Here is an 18,469-nt window from a genome sequence, read left to right as displayed (position 1 = left end):
AGGAGTTTGGCCATATATATGTAATATCTCTGCAATCTGCATGGATAGACTGTAACAGAAGTAGAGTTTTTAATGTTTACTTTAGGACCAGGCATGCAGTCTGTTTTGACCTTGAAAGAAATATCGATCTGTTAATCACTGGTGGACAGCCCTAACCTTTCCTTTACCTGAATGCAGTAACTGCAAAAACTGCATGAAAGTCTATGAATTGCTTAACTAGTTTAAGCAAAAACCAATCCCTTGCAAACACCACTCATCTTAGCCAGGCAGCTATAATAGGACTTAGCAAGCAATAATGTTCATCATCTTTTATCTTCCTATTCTTGATCCTGATGGAGCTGCATCAGTTTACATCAGTTAACAGTTCGGTTCCCAGTTGTTTTACGGTTTTCTGTGATTGTTCCAATTTAAATACTATGAGATAAAGCATTAAAATATAAAACCATATATAACTTTTCTAAAGAAGAAGAAATCAAAACTAAAATTAAATTTGATGCATGTTTCTGAACATATAATAAGACAAATATATGCACCATTTATTCATTTTATTCTGCCATATAGGTGATGAAATTATCAGGATGAAAGGTGATTACCAAATCTTCAGAAAGCAGAGTAAGCATAATCATAGTTAATATTTTGTTTAGTGATTTTATTGATCTTGTCATCTTCCTTATGGTCTCTGTTCATGCGGAAAACAGTGCTGAACAATCTTTTCAGATTCTGTGTGAGTAAAAGTATAGTCAGTGTCTAGGTGGGAAAATAGCTTTGTGGGCATCTGAGGCATTCTGGTGATTTGTGGCTTTTATATGTATTTTGCTCTTGGTTTGTGTATTCAGATCCAAACTGATGCTATCCTTTAGACAGAAATGCATGCAGGTCTTTTTTTCCAATTTGGTGGCAAAAAATCCCTTGTGTTCTGTAGTCTGAATGTCAGGCTGTATTTGTTAATTGGTTAGCTTATTTATAAAGAGCAGCTTGAACTACATGAGAGGAAAGACCTCTCATGCAATGGTTGCAATATTACAGGTTGGATTCGTGAATGTTGGTAGAATCATAGCTGCAGATTTTCAGTGCTCTCTAAATCGTGGCTTTTCAAAAGATGAGTCTGAGTTTGTAAGTTCTTCACTGATAACACAATGACAGAACTGGTCACAAAAAGAAAATAATAGCTCTTTGTTCCAATTTATTTCTCTTAACAAAACACCTGTTCTTGGTAAATGCAGCTCTTACCTGCCTAAAATAGAAATGCATCTGTGACCCAGATATGGTTTAGAAAATACCGTAAAGGAAATACAGTATTTCCTGTTGGACATTGAAAATTCAGGACATAAAAAAATCAAATCTGTTCAATGAGGACAGAGATACAAGAGGTTTTATTAGGCAGCCTATTATGATAAATTTATTCATTAATTTCCCCTGAAACTGAAGGTCTGATTTTTTCCTCAGTAGTACTATTGTAATTCCTATGATTTATATGCAATTTCTTTGATTTAAAGGCAGTTTACTTACATTAGTGTAAAAAAAGGAGAGCTTTCAGGCCTCCTGAGTATAGTTGTACTCCACCTTAAAGCAATTATATCTTGTTGGTGTCTTGAGTGTCTTTCACAGCTTTCACTGTCTCTTTAAAGGAAATAGAACCATTTGAACAACTATAATCTCTTATTGCGGGTGATTGAGTACATTGTGTTGAAAGTGGACAATGCATTTACAGCACCATGTAAATTTGCTTACTGTTTAGGTTAGGGAAATACACATGTACAAAGGAGATAACCTAACAGGCTTCAAAGAAGAGTTTGATGTGGAGAATCTGTGGAAATGTTGGGAAGAATGTTTGGACAAGCCTGACGACTACAGCCAGAAAGCAATGGTGGAAGAGTTGAACAAGAAAAATTACTGGAAAAAGAAAGGGATTGCCATTGCCCAAGTTTTCTGTTGGTTTTAATGTGAATTATTTTCATCAGGTAACCTCTTCAAAATGGTGCTTTTACGATCTTAGATTTTTCTCTCCAAAACCAGGAAGCATAATCTCTACAGGCAGTAGTGAAAGAGAAAAAGAAAAGAATTCTTACTTGCTAGACTAACATAAAATATCATCCACTGAGGTATATGTACTCCCTTTCAGAAAGATCACTGTATGCAGCTGACCTCTTCATAAATGCTAACTCAGTATAAGAATATTCACCTCACAGAAACCTGGGTTTCTGGTTCCCAGCGTGCTATCTTAACCCAGCAAAAAGCTAAATCATTAACTGTCAAAATGTGGAACTTGGAACCTTCCGTAATCTAGTCCGTAATGAGGGAAATGACCACTCCTATAATTTAAATAGCCTCTGCTATGTAATAAGTTAAACCCTGCTACTGGAATTTCTTACTGCTCAAGATGATCTGTTTTTCTGGGAAAATTTTTCAAGGCTTTGGTAGTTTTTAAAGTTTGTTTTTGTTTGTTTGTTTGATTTTGTTATTTTTAATTCATGCCTTGAACCAAAAATTCTTTCAAATTGGTTTCAGGTTCAGACAAATACTATAATTTGTTTATGAAGAACAAATGCATGAAAAAGTAAATCCACATGGTTCATAGCTCAATTTCTTTGTTGCATCTCTTGATTATTTCTAGACAAATTCATAGATTAAGAGCTCAGAGAGAGATTCATATATTTCATTCAACAATGGTCTCATGGTAAATAAACATTGAATGTAGGGATCACAATGCACTTGATACAAAAGATCAATAAGAGGCATAAATAACAGTTACAGTTCACAACTCTTCAAAATAAAGCTCAGGCATTGTGCTGACTTTCCAAAATCTAGATCTAAATCTTAGAGAATAGATTTATTGTTTACTCTGGTCTCTGTGAGGTGAGCCTGACTGACATCAGCAAAATGTTACCTGATTGCAAATGTCACAATTTGGCACCAACAAGATCACATGACCATTATTTCTCAATGTAAAATTACTTAAAAAAAATAAAAATGTTTCAGAGGCACTGTATTTCACAACACCTCTTGGGCTCCCGTGTTTGCTCTCTGAGTGTCGGGATCTGATTGCACACTGCACCAAAATGTCTCATTATAGAATCTCTAATTCTCTTTCATATCCACTTGTTCCTTCATAGGTTTGGGTGCTTGTAGGGGATTGATTTCTTTCATCACCATTCCTTTGGAAGTTATTTGTTCCTGCTTTTACCCATGAATGAAAGTTCATTACTTCCATTTCCTTCTGCTTTTTGCATTTCCCCTATTTAAAATAGCTATTTACTGGCACAGGGCTGCATCAAAGTACAAACAGAAAGTGAATCAGGTTCTAAGCCTCTTGACAGCCTACAAGAGAGAATGGAAAAGGAGTTGTCATTGCTCCATCAAAATTATATACTGTGAACATCAGTTTTATTACTTCCCTCTGTGGATACATGCAAACAAAAAAAGTTAGGACTAATCCCTTGGTTTCAAAAGGCAACACTACAATTCTGCTACTCTGTTTTAAAAGAAAAGTTCTGTAGATGTTCATATTAGGACATAACTTGTCATCTGTCCAAAATGCCTTTGAACCAAGTTCAAAGTCTGCTCTGTTCTTCTCTTACTGAGGACGAGCAGGGAATAGTATCTGGGGTTGCAAATATATTACACCTAGAGACGGCATGTATGTGTTCACCCAACTTAAGAAGAAGAAAGATGTGCTTTTCTGTTATTTGAATGAATTACTGTGATCCTTGCAGAACTCATGTTAATAACTACTAGCTCATTTAGAGTCCACCTAGAGTAGTGAAATTTGTTATTGTCAGACTACTGGAGAATTTCCACTCGCTCTTAATATACTAATTCTTGCAAAATAAATCTCTTTGCTTTGTTCTTTTTCTTATGCACCTTTGTTCAGTGTGGTAAGAAAATCACTATGTTTCTGTGTCTTCTCTTTAGGCTGGTGCTCTTGTCCATATCTATATAGATGGGTCCGTACTAGTCACTCATGTTGGAATCGAACTGCATCTAGAAATTCACACTAAGATGTTACAGGTTAGTTAGTTACCATCTGAGAGTAAACAAAATACAAGAAAGATAACTGAGCCAAAAAGATGAACGGCACTAAGAAGTGCAACAGAAAAATTCTATAGGTATAAGAAAGCCAAGTTTAATGTTGGATAGTTTCTTCTGAGTTACTGATGAAAACAAAACTTGGGAAAAATATAAGGTATAAACAAAGTGATCTTTCAAGGTCTGGATATGAGCTGAACATCTTCATGGGATCCACCACTGATATCAGGATAGCTAAGGCACAGACAATATATGCAAAAAGGATCGAACATTTTTTTTGCAGAGGGTAGACGAAGTGCTGAAAATTTAACTTTGTAGTATATACAACACTGATGATAACAGCAGACCATTTTTATGCATTCTGGTGTAAATAGTGACAAACAAAACCATGTGCTAAATAGGTAATTTTGGAGCTAAAATGAGACCATTCCTTCAAAATAAGCTGAATATTAGGACACTGTGAAAAACAGTGAAGTGGGAACACAAACTAACAAAGCCATTTCAAATGAGCTAGAAAGGAAAACATAAACATAAGATTTGAAAATCCATGAGGAAGAGCAATTAACCGTTCTTAAAACCTGATTGAAAAATTTCTGTATGCAACTAAAACCTGATCTAAGAGACTAAGATACTAACTCATTAATGGCAAAACACATAGTATTGCATTGTGTTATTTTATCCTATCTTCTAACATCTGAATTTAATAATTATTTGATTTACAGAATAATTGCTAAGGAAGACTTCAGCATTGTCCTACTTGTAGTTTTACTGTTTAATTAAATTAGGTCTTTTCTCTGTGCACATATATAGAGAGAGATGAATGGCAATGCTTTTTTTTTTTCCAGCCTGAAACTACCACTTCAAGTGTGACTAGATATCTTTTTGTTTACTTTTATTACAGATTGCCAGTCATGAACTGACAATTCCACTGTCATATACACACCTGCAAAACAAGCACAACAACTGTATCTAATGGCAAATATACAGCAGGATCAGTTGGAACAGAAGTCAATGCAAGCGAAGTAGAGGTTAGACTTATTACCATTTTTTCACACGATCATCTGTTCTGTTAAATAATGAATTCCCCTCTAAGGTTTTGTAACTTCATTTTTTATTTTTGAGCAGCCTTCAAAAATCATCAACTCCTTTATCTCAAAGTCTTTCTTGATAGCTTTTTTTTTTATGCACAGTTTGAAGTAAGGTAAATTATAGAACACAGTTAAAAAGGGTTGCTTTGTTCTTTACTGTATCGGTTCTACAATTTTTTTCTTTTTAGTTTGAAGTTAAAGAAATGTATGGATCTATCTTCACTTTATTCTGGGCATTTAAACGAAATTAAAATGAAAATTTAGCATAAGTTATATTTCAGGTACTTTTTAGTAATCAAACTGAAATGCTCTTATCCACTTGAATGCTTTAGGACCAATTATACTTTCATTTATTTCAGAAAAAAATCATTCAAACCAGTGGCTTTCTATCTAGTAAATCAAAATAGGAAGGGAATTAGGCCCTTTGTCATCTTTTTGTTTATGGTTTCCATGATTGCCTAGTGTATGAACATTTCAGTTAGGCTAGAACAGATGCCAATGCAAGCATTTGCAAAAAGTGCTGCTTTGTAGCTGGCAGTTAGCAGAGGAAAGGTATTGCAACTAAACGAAGAGAGTCATGGCATTCAGAATGAATTTGATAACCCAAGTCAGCCTTTCTTTGAGTTGTTACCAATTAAGGGTAAAACAGAACATGTTGAAGGAATATTTAACAAATTCACTTCACTAAGAAAGAGCTTGTATTGCTTTGAAAACAGCAGGTAGATTTGGTTTTGTGGTGCCTAGCTTTCTTCCTATTGAGGGTGCTTGTCAAATCCTTTGGAAGTGCTTGGTACAAGCACGATTATCAGCAGTTGCAGAGCAAGTCCTTTTCAGCATAGATACAAACTTTGTGGAAAATTTAGGATTTATTTATTTTACAAGTAGCTAGAGCCTCTATTGTGAGGCTGCATAGTATACTTACCCCCTCTCCCCCAGGCTTGTAAGGTAGTCATGTACCTATGGAGACTTGTAGAAAAGGTGGAGGATATGCCTGAGGTGCATCAAGTTCTAAGACCGATGCAGATGGTTAATCAAAGCCAGTTTTCTCAAGCCTTGTAAGAAACAACTGAAGCATTTTACCTTTTGAAAACAAAAGAACATAATCCTCAGCCTAAGGCATGCACCAGATGTGTAATTTTTTCATAGTTAAACTATGTTTAAATTATGACAAAATTACAATCAACAGAAAATGGGCCTGTACTGAAAAATGCTGGAAAAGTCTAGTAGGTGGTGTGTGCTACCTGTGCTATCTATAAACAACCCAAGGAAAGAGTACTCAATTCATGTGCATCTTCTTTTTTAAAGTGCTACAAATGCTGTCCAGTGTGCTACCCAATGTGAGTATGTGTATATAAGAATACTAAGTGATGAAGTCCGTGTTTTGAAAGAAATAATGTTGCAAAGATCCTGGATTCAGAGTTAAAGAATGTTTTTGTAAATAAATGTGCTTGTAATGAGGAAAAAAGCACAGAAAGTGGAATATATGTAAATGTGCCTTGGCATATGATTAGGAAAATTGTTTTGTGTCTATTATATTACATAGCACTGATAGACACCGCTGCTTCCCAGTCTCTGAGAATGGCACCTTTCCCGGAGCAATTCCTCCTTCTCAGACAGTCTGTACCTCTTACAGTTCCTTGCTTTTGCCCTTGGTGGTGGTATCTTCAGGAAGTTTCTGGTTCTTAGGTACCCTTAGGCAGCACTTGCAGGAGGCCAGCAGTGCCTTCCAAGGATACTCCAGGTTGCTAGGCCCAGTTCCCCAGCTGGCAGGCATTCTCTTCTGCCAGGCTTTTAGGAGACTTTTGCTGTCAGCCTTTTTCCCAGTTGGGCCAGGTCACCTTTGTGGCTGCTCCCATCCCCAACAGTTTCCCATTCCCATGATGACTTATCCCCCAAATGACTTCTCATCCCCAAGTCTTACTTGGAGACCTGCCACCCACAGCTGTTTCCCATCAAGAGCAGACATCCCCAAACCAATTTGCGGCACGGGCAGCAGGAGAGGGCTGTGTTCAGTCCCCCCCTGCTGACCGATGCAGGAATTAAGTGCAGGCAGAGGCCTGCACTTAGAAGACTCAGCTCTCTCCACAAAGTCCAGGCTGGAGAAGGAACACGGGGCCCCAAGTAGAACTTAATTAAGTTAGCTGAGTTTATAAAAGATCAAAACTGCTGAAGCAGTTAAACAATGACTGAGCATGTGCAAAAATGGAAAGACAAGAAGTACAAGATGAAGAAAAGTATGAGCCTTCAGCAGAAAGCCCCCAAAGTGCGACCACCAGAGGTTACTGTGCCTACGACAGTAGGAGGGACAATATGATGATTAGGTCTGAGAAACCATTAACATAAATCCTGCCCCTTTCTTGTGAATTGCATGAATATGCATATCACTGTACCATAAATAAGTACTTCTTGTCTTGCTTAGGTGTACGTGTTCGGCGGAATTATCCCCCACATACCCATCGCTGTTAATAAAGAATACCTGCTTTCTAATTCTCCAAAACGAGTCTTGGAAAGTTACATTGCTTTTTGTGTTCCATCATTGATAAGGGCACAATAAGAAACTAAGGAACAACTTATCACCTGGGAAAGTGGAAATCGGCCAAAGACAGTGGGAACATGCATAAGAAATCCAGGATTGTTTAGAAAAAATCAGGAAGTCATGCTGTGGAGGGGCTGCGCTCCCTGCACCTGGGTGAGATGCTGCAGGACCGGTAGCTGGAGGTGCTCCTCTGCTGCTGCACAATAACTCCAACCAGTGCTACAGGCTGGGAGATGAGTGGCTGGAAAGCTGCCTGGCAGAGAAGGACCTGGGAGTACTGGTTGATAGTCGGCTGAATATGAGCCAGCAGTGTGCTCAGGTGGCCGAGAAGGCCAACAGCATCCTGGCTTGCATCAGAAACAGTGTGGCCAGCAGGTCTAGGGAAGTGATTGTCCCCCTGTACTCAGCTCTGGTGAGGCCGCACCTTGAGTACTGTGTTCAGTTTTGGGCCCCTCTCTACAAGAAGGACATCGAGGCCCTGGAGTGTGCCCAGAGAAGGGCAACAAAGCTGGTGAGGGGTCTGGAGAACAAGTCTTACGAGGAGCAGCTGAGGGAACTGGGGTTGTTTAGCCTGGAGAAGAGGAGGCTCAGGGGTGACCTTATCGCTCTCTACAGGTACCTTAAAGGAGGCTGCAGCGAGGTGGGGTTTGGTCTATTCTCCCACGTGCCTGGTGATAGGACGAGGGGGAATGGGGTAAAGTTGTGCCGGGGAGGTTTAGGTTGGATATTAGGAAGAACTTCTTTACCGAAAGGGTTGTTAGGCATTGGAATGGTCCGCCCAGGGAAGTGGTTGAGTCACCATCCCTGGAAGTCTTTAAAAGATGTTTAGATGTAGCACTTAGTGATATGGTTTAGTGGAGGACTTGTTAGTGTTAGGTCATAGCTTGGACTTGGTGATCTTGGAGGTCTCCTCCAACCTAAATGATTCTATGATTCTGTGAAGCATCTAGATCCTATCTGAAGAGACAATCCTAATGGCAAATGGGAAGACTGGATGAATCTCTCTCTCTTTTTCTTACTATTAAATTGTGATGAAACCATGGGTGTAACGTGAAACCTGCCATTGTTCTGGAGGGAGGAAGGGGCTTCCCTGCCTGAAGTAAACTGGAAGAGAAGAGAAAGAAATAGTGGAAAAACAAGTAGTGCAACACAATGTCTTAGTAAATCTGGCCAGCTTTAGAGAATGCCTTTTGCAACGTGTCCCTTCCTAAGGGCCCGTCCAGGGCACGTGGAAATGTAAAGCTTTCACTTAGGCCTTTATTTTCTTTAAATGATTTTTTAAAGTTTCATTTTTTCTTCAAATGTGATAAAAAAATATCAGAACAAATTTTTAATTTTCTTTCTTTAATAATGAATATACCTCTTAAAGATCAGTGAAGCTCACAAGCGGAGCATCAGCCTTTCAGCTACAGGCTATTTCAAGAAAAGACAGTTGTTAATCTTTTGATCTCTTGTCATCAGAGGTGCCACTTTGTCAATATGTTGCAGGAAGTATAAAACTGTTTCCATTCAACCTTTTCAAGGCCATATAAGATGCAGCACACAAACAGATCCAACAGACCTCATTTGGAAATGCCTTGTAGGATTAGGACCCTGAACCTCCTTGTGACTTTTTCCTGATCAATTTACTCTACCCCAGAATTGCTGACTGAGAGCTAACTCTTAGCTAGCTGCAGGGCACTGTTGACTTCAGCTGTATTAAGAAATTCAAATATTGTGGAAAAAATGGACATGGACATGTCTCTTATATCCTTGTATTATAAATTCAACTAGCTACATCTGCAGACAAACTGAATAGTGACAAAAGCAGTCTCACTCAGTAGTAGTTTGTAAATGAGAAAGTAGTGTTGAACTCAGAAATGCACAAAATATGTCATTTCTTTGCAGAGTCAAAAGAAACACTCCTAAGAATATGACCTAAATGCAAAAGCCTTTCTTATCCTGTTTATTTATCCTACTACAGGCTCATCCTTGTATACTTGCCCTTTGCCTAATTGTTTATGTTCATTTTGCACATTCAAGGATTGCCAAATCTGTCAAATCATTCTTTCTTAGCAGTTAAATGCTATGTTCATCTTGCACCAGTGTTTACCTCACTACTGTGATAGCCCAGAGGGCTACTCATTAGCTATTCCTTCCTACTTTAGGTTGTCCTGTGGTATTCTCTTCATAGCCAACCTATCACCTATTTGTGTCTGACAAGTTTTTCATCTAAAATAAATTTAATTAGCTATCTGCAAATCTTTATAAGAAAATATTAGACTGAGTAGACTATTTATGTGGTAGTCCCTGGGCAAATATCCTCTCATTGGCGTTCCTGTGACCAATAAGCTTTAATCCAGTGGATTTCACTCAACTCATTTTTGCCAAAGCAAATCAGAGGCAACTGCACTAGTTAGTGCGTTTAGCCAAGAATAAGGAAGAGTAGAACTTGAGCCAATGAAAATATTTGTGTAAGTCAGATGAGGACAGCTTGGTCCTATTTTTGTCTACGTTGGCTAACTTCTACTTTTGAAGGAAAGGTCATGTGTAGTCTTAAAAAGTCCTATTCTCTATACATATATATTTATGTTTTGAAATGACTAAAATGACTTTTGTAAAAGTATACCTCTTTCTTTGTGTGGATTGAAGGGGCCTTTATTCAGGGAGTTGGTCTTTATACATCAGAAGAAATCTACATTTCCCCAGCTCACTCTTGGCCAAGATACATATAAAATCCCTACCATCTGTGACATTCCTGAGCAGTTCTGCGTCTATTTACTTCCAAATTCACACAACTGAATTGCTATCTATTCATCCAAGGTAAACATGCCAAACTCACTGTTTTCAAGCTCACCAGGTGTTTCTGCTGCAAAACCTTAAGTGGCTGTAGGGTATGGTAGACATTTTTTTCCCCAAAGTTATTCCAGTTTCAGCTATGGAACAAATTGTACTTAAATGGTGAAACACTGTTGTTCTGAGTTTTTGGACTAATTTTCTTCCCATGATTTATTGGCCTTAGAGTAGCACTTAAAAGCCCTAATCAAAATTGAAACCTTTTTGTACCTAGCTGCTGTGGTATGCATTGAAAATGAGAGTCCATGCAGAAGAGTTTAAACTGCCTGATAGGAGAAAGGATGGAAGGAGGAAATCCTATGATCCTTTTTAAAGGTGGAGAAGTCAATGAGATGAATGAGAGATTATGTGACTTTCTAGAATCTCACAGAAAACCTACAGGAAGAGAGCCTAGTTCTTCTATTAGCCATGGCAGAGCACCAATCTTTGTGTTTTAAGGGTATGTTATTCTCTGAGGAGGCACCCAGTTTGTAGCCTCAAAGCAAAAGCAAAACTAAGTACCTCAAAATTAAAGGTGAATTAGAGGGGTGTGTAGGCCTCTGGCTACTAAAAGACAAGAATTGCCACTGTTACAGCTTTGAATCTAGAGTAAGTATGATAAAGTAATGGGAATTTCCAGAAGAAAGTCCACTCCAATTGCTTACATCCTTACCTGATATAAATGAATAAAAAAACCCTCTTCTACATGAAGAAAATACATATAGAAAAAGGACACATTTATTTTCAGACTTGGATGGCACAAACTTCATCCAGCAAGAGGGGCTAGGAGAGGCTTTCTTCCTCAGTTTGATTACTTTGATACAGAAAAAGTAGTTTGTGAGAAGTCATGAATTATTTCGTGGTTTTATAATGTGACAATTGTAGTCCAGCATACAGCTTTTTTGATAGTGTAGCTACACTGTGAATTTTAAAATGGTTCCCACCAGGCAAATCCAGCCTTCATGTTTTTCCAATTTGAACATTTTCAGAGATGCAAGGAAAGATGTTGAATCTGGATGTACTGGACTTTGCCAATACTGAGCTGATGTGATTCGGTGTAATTCAGATAACTATGGTGGAGATGTGATAGTTTAACTCTGTCCAGAGTTTTTGAGCCTGTCTTCTAACAGAGCACGGGCGAGGCTGGACTCTTTCTGGGAAGCTCATTGTTTTTTTGCAAGATGTGATGCAGTGGCTGTTGTACGGAAAGAAAGAGGACTGCCCATGGACTTCAAAGTGAGCAGCCCCTTGACCATTGAGCGGATTCAGATGGCCTATAATGATGTCTTTACTGAGATGGTAACAGTGGTATTCACTGTACAGGCCTAAACTGTCCACCTCCCTTCATATAAGCTCATTCTCTGTGTCGTCATTATTATTAAAAAAAAAAAAAAAAAAGAGGCTAGCAATGATTCTTCTCATTTTACGATCTACTTCCAGCTAGGTTTATGAGAGCCCTCAACCTTGACCTTTGGGTCATGCTCTCTCTTCTGTGTTTTCTGGAATGAAGTTGACACTGAAATGATGAGGCCTAGGTAGGACAATGGCTTTTAGGTACTCCAAACTGTTTACATGCTTTTACTAAGGCAGAAAATAAGCATTTTGCATGTTATATCAGGTACCGTAATTACTTTGTAGATTTGACGTGTAGGTTTGAGAACTGTACAGCTCCCCAGTTTGAACAGCAATACAATGCCAGCTCCAGCTGATTTTGACAGACCCTTATCTTCTAGTATCTTTCTTTCTCATACAGATGAAGTAAGGACCCACAATGGTACACTTCTATGGAAATTTTCTCCACAGTCACTGAAGTTATTTGGATAGCCATCTGTGTACTCTGCCTCTGCTTTCTTTCTAAAGTAGTACCTTTTTGTTCTTGTATCTTGTCCTTTTCTCACTAGGATTTGGCAGGACAGAACAGTAGCTGCTGGAGAGTACCTCCTTTTTGTGAGACTTTGAGGTAGTAGCCAACTTTCATCCCTCTGTCTGTCCAACCCAATGATGATCATTCAAAAGAGTTTCTTCACAAAGGAGGGGAAGATGGGAATGATCAAATTTTTTACTGACTTACTAGCTTTAGGCCACTTCAACTGGTTTTCCACTGCACTCATCCTTTTGGCATTCTAAAAGTGGATACATCTGGTGTTGCTTAATACATTGTCACTTGCCCAAAATTTCTGGTTATTTAGAAGTCAAAGGAAAAAAAAAAAGAATAAAAAAAAATGAAAGGAGTAAAGCATGGGAGAAATTATCAGACAGATACATAGCAAGGTTTTAGCAGCCTTTCCCCACACAATCCATGTCCAGTCAGAAGTGAACTAGACGAATGAACTCTGTGGTATAGAAAATAGGAAACACCAGACCAAACTGTGACAAGATACTTTAATTAAATCTTTCAACTTAAATCATTCCCCTACTGAGAACATATTTAGTGTTGCTGTGTTTTGACCCAACTTATTTTTGGTAGAGCTGATGAGCCAGAAGGCTGTAGCCTGTGCTAAACATGAGGGACACCTTTCTGGCATAAAGTCGGAACACAGGGCTGCACAGAAACTACTTTCAGATGTTCTCTGGGTATCTGAAAATCTTCTGGTACTCAAGAAAGCTATTTCCAGTACTGTTTTCAAGTTAAAAAGTGGTACCATACAGTACAATATTTCACTTTTATAAAAATAAAAAAATAAAAAAAATCAAACCGTCTTTGGAAACCTAATCAAAAAGCCCTTGGATGAGTTTGAGCAACAGTGTTTTACCACAGGCTGAAAATTTCTCTATGAAAAGGGACTGAAGTTGGCTCAGGCAAACCGGTAGGCACCTCTCTCTTCCAGTGGCAGCTAGCTAAAGACATCCTGACCTCAACATTACTGGAGGTTGGGGCTGTGAATTCCATACCCATCCACTTTTGCTTCTTTCTGTGCACAATATCCCTTGATCAAGTTTTTCACAGTGATAGAATTTCTCATATTAATAGAAGTCATAATCAAAATCAAGTACCTTTGTTGTCTAGGTGTTGTGCAAACACTTAGAGTTTAAATGAAAGTGCAAGTTTTTATCCTGTCAAAAGGAGCTGATATTTTATCTCCAGAAATGCCCTCAGAAATGTAGGATTTCCTTGCAGACATCATGGCCTTTACGATTTAATGCAGTCCCATCAAACCATGTTGCACAATGGAGCCTAATATGTCAGTTCCTCCTATACGATATCTGAAACTTTCAGGCTGTGAGCTCACCTGTACTATAGAGATATGTTAATTAACTGTTGAAATACAACTATGCCACAGTCAACTACAGGTAAGTTCGTTGATTTCACAACCCTTAATAACATGAGAAAGTATGGATTTGTTCATGCAATGCCATTTAAATGGTTGAAAAGGAAGCATGCATTTGTCAATTAGAGAAAGTTTTCTTTCCACTTAGCAAAATTATGTTTTCTTTACGTTTTCTTTCAGATTCCAAAAGATAAACCTGGAACCCGGTAAGCCATGGGCCAATGATATATATGCTAATGTTGCTTTTCTAAGTATGAAATAACCAGGTGATTCCTTCAGCCACTTACTGACTGAAAGCATTTCTGCAAGAAAGAAGTAGAACTGTCAATGTATCAATATTACAGTAGATCAGAGTTCCTAAGAGTACATATTGCTAAATGTTTTCTGGAAAATGATATGTTATTACTACCATAGTAACCATAGTTAATAGTCTCGTATTGCTTTTTGCTTCCTGGCAGTCCATCTCAGACCTGCTCTGTACCGTGAGATCTCTCTGAAACACTATGAATTTTGACCTCTCTCAGAGCTGGAATAACATCACTGCTATCTATTCACTGCATTGTCAGTGCTCAGTCCTCCTCTCCTTTGCCTTACCCACAGTTTTGCTCCTTCTGTACAGTGAAATGGTGAAGTGGGATACAGCTGATGCATTCACTTGTAGGGGAAGAGAGGGCACCAGGTACAGGAGGTATTCTCTACCTACCTAAATGAAATATTTCATTTTGAAATGGGGTTGCCCATTGCAATAAGCAGGTGTGTGTAGCAGACATGCAGCAGGTGACTGAGAGGAAAAAGCTGGAGGGGAGTAGGGCTCAGAGGAAGCAATGACAGTACAACAGTTTGACATGAAAAACAGATTTATTGTCTCATTGTTTAACTCAGCTGTGCCAAACAATGTGTTACTGGCACTCTGAAATACATCATTTTAAAAAGGCGGTTTTTAAGTGATGTAGTGGTAAGCTACACGAATCTTGATGGAGTATGTCCTCATAAGGAAAGGAGATTGAGAAGCAAGTGTAAAGATGTTTCAGAGAGAACAAAGGAGATGTCTGGGCAGGGCTGAGCTGACCCAGGATGGGTATCCATACAAATGTATATTTTGTTTTCACATTTGATAATTCAAAGTAATAAAAGTAATAGTAGTAATGCATTTAACAATATCATTGTTTACCCAAAACACTAACATAACTCTGCAGAAAATCTACAGGTATTGTATTAGTTCAGATCCTGCTCTCAGTTACATAAACATATACCTCTAGGCTAACTTCATTTACTTTTATGGTGAGACTGCAGGCTTAAGTTAGCACACTGTAGAAGAGTGTAACCTGCACGCAGCATCAAATACACCATTTAAGTCTGTAGTGGTACAAGTTTTTATTCCTTTACAAATAAAATAATATTGCAAGTAATGAGAAAATGGATTGCATATGTTGGTAAAGTTTTCCTTTTAATTTCTCTTCATAAACGGAGACAATACATCTTTAAAAAAAAAAAAAAAAAAAAGCTCAACTGGCAATATGCTTTGCAATTTCATAATCTGAAAGACTTTAGTTTCTGCAGTCAGGTCCTTAATATGTCTTTGTGCTCCTGTCCTTAAAATGAGATTTTCATAGTCTGTGATTTATCATCTTGGCTTTTCATTTAATTGTAATTTAGACAAATGCTCTCATTTTAGAATGAGTACTAAAGCAATCAGTGCCTTGGGATAAAATGAGTGAAAACTACTTGCAAATATTAAGGCGACAATCCTACCTCTGAATGAGATCTCACGCAGGGTATTTTAAAATGTGATATTTTGGGGATTTCATTGGGCTGTTAACTGGAATTTGCATAAATATGTCTGTCTTCAATAAAAGCATACTTTTAGGGCACTGTCCTGCTATTTGTGACACTGTTCTTTAACCAATTCTGTTTCAAGGAAAAAATAGCAATGAAAATGGTGTGAGATGAAATCTGGCTCCTATTGACGGTAAGAATGGCCAGTGTTTGGACTTAACATTCAAAATGTGTGACTTGACGAGCATGGTGTTTTTACATTAATCTGTCGCAGTAATGAATTTCATAGCAACAGATGTATTCAGAAGGCTTTGTAGCACTCTTGTCCTACATCTATAAATAAAATTGTCTTTTCAAAAATCAAAGTACCAAACATACTTAAAAGATACTATTTGCAGAGTATTTGCTCAGGTTGTGTGATAAAAGCCTTGTCACCACAACCAACAAGGAGCCCAGAGGCATGAGGACAGGCAGGGGAACCCCAAACACCCTGTTGGAGAAAGGAGGCCCCTACCCTGGCTATTCTTGAGGTTGTCACAGGGAGGTTATTACCCCCATGGGCCATAGGGATGCCCAGTATGGTGAGTCTGCAGGAGAGGCTGTCCAGAACACTGCCCAGACCTGGGAGGGTGACAGCATAACACAGTATGGGATTTAATATGGGACGCAGGGAAAAGCACTGGGGGTATGTACAAAACTTACAGTGGTGTGATTATGGGAGGATTCAAAGGCAGGGTAAGAGACTCAAGGTTGTTTAGGGAGGAACAAGCATAGGAAGAGTAGGTAAAACAGGCTGATATGAGTAAATAGGCCAGCACACTTGTCTGGTTGTACCCTGTGTCTGATCAGCACAGTCTGTCTGTAATTAAACTCCATGCCTAAGCATTTTTTTGGGTGAGGCTTTCATCATTTTGCATACCTGTGTGTGTGTCTGGAGGTCTAAGTGCCAGAAACTGAAATCAGACCAACAGGAGTACATGTGGTGCCAACAACTGGAGCGAGCAAGGGTACATCTACCAGTGTTATCACTAGCAAATATTGAGCTGGATTGACCAGCTGCCTGAGTGGAATCCATAGTGCATGGGTGTGCATGGCAGTGTGCATGGGGAGGTCTGTGTACCAGCAACTGGCATGGGGCCGTGGGCCTTGGGGGCTTGTTTGTCCAGGTGCCACCAATCTGGGAATCTAGATCTGGGAATGGATAGACCTGTCTAATGCCAGCTACTGGAGGGGTCTGTGTTGTATACCCTGAGTGTATTTGTCTTGTAGAATGAACAAAATATTGATTTTGCTTTTTACAAGTTTTATCCTAGTTTTTACCTGTGAGGGTAGTGTAAATAAATGAATGTTGGGTTGGGTGACAGTGCAATGCCTGTAGTCCAGGCAAAAACAGACAGCAGAAGGTAAGTAGCCTTGCTGGAGATACAGCCTGAATTTAAGATAATCAACTGGATAAAGCAACAGGATTAATTGCAAGTTAGCCAGTTCTGCTTGGATGAAAGAATGTCACAGATAAAAGCCAAGATTACTATTTTCCAGGCTTTAGGTGTAATTGCTACCTCTTATATGAATAGGTAAAGAATGCTTATTTGTTTTCCTAAACGTAGATATATGCCAGAATATGGTTTTCAAAGGTCACTTAGTGTGTAAGAGCACAAAAGGATGATACATCTCCTTGCTTTCTTCTGAATATTTCCAGTGTAGCTGGGAGGTGCGACAGCCTCCTTGCTGGGCCAGATGAGACATGTAAGATTCACAGCCAAGAAAATGTTTTTTGGGGATAAAAAAAAAGAAAGGGGGCTAGCAACAACATTAATTAAAGATATGGCTGTGCAGGTGATCCCACTTTCCCTTCATAGAGCGTAATGACTTGCTCTGTTTATACGCCTGGCAGCTTAACAGTTCAAGAGTTTTAGCCAGGAGAACATTATATGTTACACGTGGTGGAAGGTTGGCAGCTGTGTGAGGTATAGAGGGAAACTTGTGATCTCTGGGTTAGTTCACTGGTTCACCACTTTGAGGAACAAACAAATGAGTGGTAGTTGCTTCTTCTGTCCTGCATCAACATGGACAGCATGTTGCATGCTGTTAGATTCAGTCTTGCAGACATCTCCAGTTAAGTGTTGCTGCGTGTGTTTAGCAGCATATGATTTTTTAACTTTATATTAACATACTGGTTTTGTTTATGCTGTCTTCTAATAGACAGACTGGTCTACAGACTGAAGATAAGAAGGAAGACAAGGCCTGCAGTCCTGGAACTCAGAAACCTGGTTTGAAGTCATATGTGAGTAGCTTTTAACCCATAATTTTGTCTATCTAGACTGGAATACGTGGACTTTTTATAAGGTGATATTATAATCAGGATCTGAGGAAAGAAGAAATTATGACAACTGTAATAGTAAATTTAGGAACTAATAGTGCAGCAGGTATTGAATTGACATAGGTGTAAGTGTGCCTTTTGGAATAGTCTGCTCTTTTTATATATATTTACACACTGTATATAGATTTGTACGGCACCTATTGCTAATGTTAATCAAGATCCTGATAAAGAACTGAAGTTCTGGGCATGAACTTAACACAGTAATCATTAACATTTCTGATTTTCTGATCACTCTAATATACGCATTGAGTAAATTGTACGAAACAGCTTGTCACATCTGAAACTGGAATATTTAATCCATTTGAAATTGAGAATAGGGTCTAGGCTAGCAGATTTTCTGCCTGCTATTCTCTATTTGGATGATCGAGAATAATGGCTTGACATAAGCTTTGTATAAAGCTGTTTTACCAGTCTGATTTTTTTAAGCTTTAATCAATTATAAGACATCAGCCCCTCCACAGTCAGTTTACCTTGGCAGGGAGCTTTACAGCTTTTAACGAATAATCAGGTGAGCGGGAAAGAAGATACTATGACTGATATTTTTCCTTTCAAAAGCCACATTTCTGCTCAAGTAATTCTG

General features: G+C 38.5%; 1 pseudogene; it reads left to right on the top strand.

Annotated features, from left to right (window-relative positions):
• The window catches only part of LOC118258955 (aldehyde oxidase 4-like), a 32,470-nt pseudogene extending 14,662 nt beyond the window's left edge, over positions 1-17,808 (top strand).
• Positions 17,809-18,469: the final 661 nt, after the last annotated feature.

Source organism: Cygnus atratus, chromosome 6 (assembly GCF_013377495.2).
Source record: "Cygnus atratus isolate AKBS03 ecotype Queensland, Australia chromosome 6, CAtr_DNAZoo_HiC_assembly, whole genome shotgun sequence".
Taxonomy (NCBI): Eukaryota; Metazoa; Chordata; class Aves; order Anseriformes; family Anatidae; genus Cygnus; species Cygnus atratus.
The sequence above is the reverse complement of the archived record's forward strand: the minus strand, read 5'-3'. Positions and strand labels throughout refer to the sequence as shown.